Below are 2,676 nucleotides of genomic sequence, written 5' to 3'. Positions count from 1 at the left end.
CGAAACTGCACCCTAAACAGGCCATGAAGGCCCAAGGGTACTGACTGGCCGCCGTGTCATCCTCAGCTTGTAGGCATTGTCACTGGATGCGGAGATGGAGGAGTATGCGATCGGCAGACCACTCTCCCGGCCGTATGTCAGTTTCCGAGACCGCAGCCGCTACTTCTCAATCAAGTAGCTCCTCAGTTTGCCTCACAAGGGCTGAGTGCACCCCGCTGGCCAACAGCGCTCGGCAGACCGGATGGTCACTCATCCAAGTGCTAGCCCAGACCGACAGCTCTTAACTTCGGTGATCTGACGGGAACCGGTGTTACCACTGCGGCAAGGCCGTTGGCGAAACGTCTGATAGGTACAGAACGTTAACTGAGAGAAAACCGAAGAAAGTCAATAGCAATGAGGAGCAGAAAAAATGAGAATAGCAAAAACTCAGTATCAAAACTGATGACAAAGAAGAAGATTAGGGAATCTTACTAACTTGGAAGCGAAATAACATATGATAGACGAAGCAAGGAGGAGATAAAACGCAGACTAGCACGCGTAAAGAGCCAACTCCTGTCCAGAAAATTCTACTACTATCTAATACAGGTCTTAATTGTGAGAGGATATTTATGATAACGTACGTTTGGAGAACGTCATTGTACGATAATGAAGCATTGTCTGTGGGAAAATAGGAAAAGAAGCAAATCGAAGCATTTGAGGTGAGGCGCTACACATGGATGGTGCCAATTTGGTGGACTGATATGATAATGGAGGAGGAGGTTCTCTGCGGAAAGAAGTATGTGCAAAACACTGACAAGAATAAAAGATAGGACGATCACGTGTGAGGGAAATATAGAAGGAACAACTCTAGTGCGAGACTGTGACTGGGATCTATCCGACAAATAAGAGGGTCCCTGGATGTAAGTGCTACTCTGAGTACACCAAAGGAAGCGTTATTTTAAAAAAAACGCGATATAAGGTTTCTGTATTATGCATTCTTCATGTTTAGAGACTGTTATCTGGTTACGTGAAATAACAACATATCTGTATATAATAAGAAAAGTGTATGCAGGATCAGTTTTCGGTGTGAACTGAAACGTTGGCTGCGTAAAGGATGGATAATTCCATTTTTTCCTTTGATTTAATATTTCGTCAGTAAGTAATGTCAATTTTTTCCAGCAACAACCTTTGGAAACCACCTGTGGCTGAAAGGGTGAGTGGATATGGATATCAGGGCAAGCAAATATGCATGAGATTTTCTGATTCATGTTGACAATACAGGAAGGAGATAAAACGTCCACTGATGAGCGAACAGAGTACATTGTGACTAGTGTTCTGAAACTACCGTAGACTACCATAGACTACCATAATAAGCGTAACTATGATAGTTTTCTTAGTAGCTTTGGTCAGTTGAGGTCATACCTGCATTACCTGTACATTGGGTGTGTTGCATATCTATTGGGCGTTACCTCATAACCACTTTCTTTATATATGGCTTCAGTGTCTCACTATATTCCTCTAAAAGCTGGAAATTGTGAACTGTCTAGTAGCTAAGTAAGGATATATAAAAGGCTGTGTAACCTACAGGATATTTTCCTTCCACAAAGCTATTCTCCTGTTATTTAACAATAGACAGTTTTTGTAGCAAAATTGAAATTTTCAATATTTAATTCAGGATTTATTCGAAAACTTTTGGTTTGTAGCGTGAAACAGAGAGATGTCGTAGTGAAAATAAAGAAAACGATACAGATGTATCACTTATCACTACAAAAGAAAATTTACACAACAAAAAGATAAAACAAAAAATCGCAAAACAAAAATATACCAAACACCGCTTCAGTACCTCGTCGAACTTATATAAAACATGTTCCTCTTATCCATAAGCATTTTGCCTTTATCATAATAACAGAAAACTTTTGCCTTTGATCATGATGAAGAACGTTCTATTGTGGGCAAGATAACAACAATCATTACATATTTGTTTATGTCTGTGCATGTAAACTGTTCTTGCATCAAAAGTAATTGGTTCAAATGGTTCAAATGGCTCTGAGCACTATGGGACTTAACTTCTGAGGTCATCAGTCCCCTAGAACTTAGAACTAATTAAACCTAACTAACCTTAGGACATCATACACATCCATGCCCGAGGCAGGATTCGAATCTGCGACCGCAGCGGTCGCGCGGTTCCAGACTGTAGCGCTTAGAACAGCTCGGACACTCAGGCCGGCATTTATAGCTATCTCAGAGACTTAGTATACATGGAATTTATTTTTGACTTGTAAAGCTTCTTTGTATACAATATTGTTGTACCTTTGTTGTTAAGAAGAGCGATGTTCCTTTGAACATGCATGCATTTCCGCAGAAACGTTGCACCATTCTTCTTAACAGTACAGGCACTGTAATATCCTATATACCCACCGATGCCAGGCAGTGAGTTTTAATTAAAATGTCCTCCCCTGTGTAGGAATTACGTAATATGTGTACGAGTACAGATTGTGAGGCAGGAGTGGCGACATGTGGAAGTTTGGGTCTTACTATCAGCCGTACATGGATAGCCAAAGCAGTTAAAGAGATCGCTCCAGTTAAGTCGGAAATCCGGGTTCAAGTCTCAGTCCGACAGAAATTTTCGTTCTCAAAATGCCTTCCCACAGCTGATGGCTGTTTGCAACTGCGAATACATTTAATACATTCATTGTA

At 41.0% G+C, this 2,676-nt stretch overlaps 1 pseudogene; it reads right to left on the bottom strand.

The window, feature by feature from the left end:
• Positions 1-217: 217 nt before the first annotated feature.
• Positions 218-335, bottom strand: LOC126419838 (5S ribosomal RNA; annotated as a pseudogene).
• Between the last annotated feature and the right edge of the window lie 2,341 nt (positions 336-2,676).

Source organism: Schistocerca serialis, chromosome 1 (genome assembly GCF_023864345.2).
Source record: "Schistocerca serialis cubense isolate TAMUIC-IGC-003099 chromosome 1, iqSchSeri2.2, whole genome shotgun sequence".
In the NCBI taxonomy this organism is placed as follows: domain Eukaryota; kingdom Metazoa; phylum Arthropoda; class Insecta; order Orthoptera; family Acrididae; genus Schistocerca; species Schistocerca serialis.
This window is presented reverse-complemented; position numbering and strand designations above follow the sequence as displayed.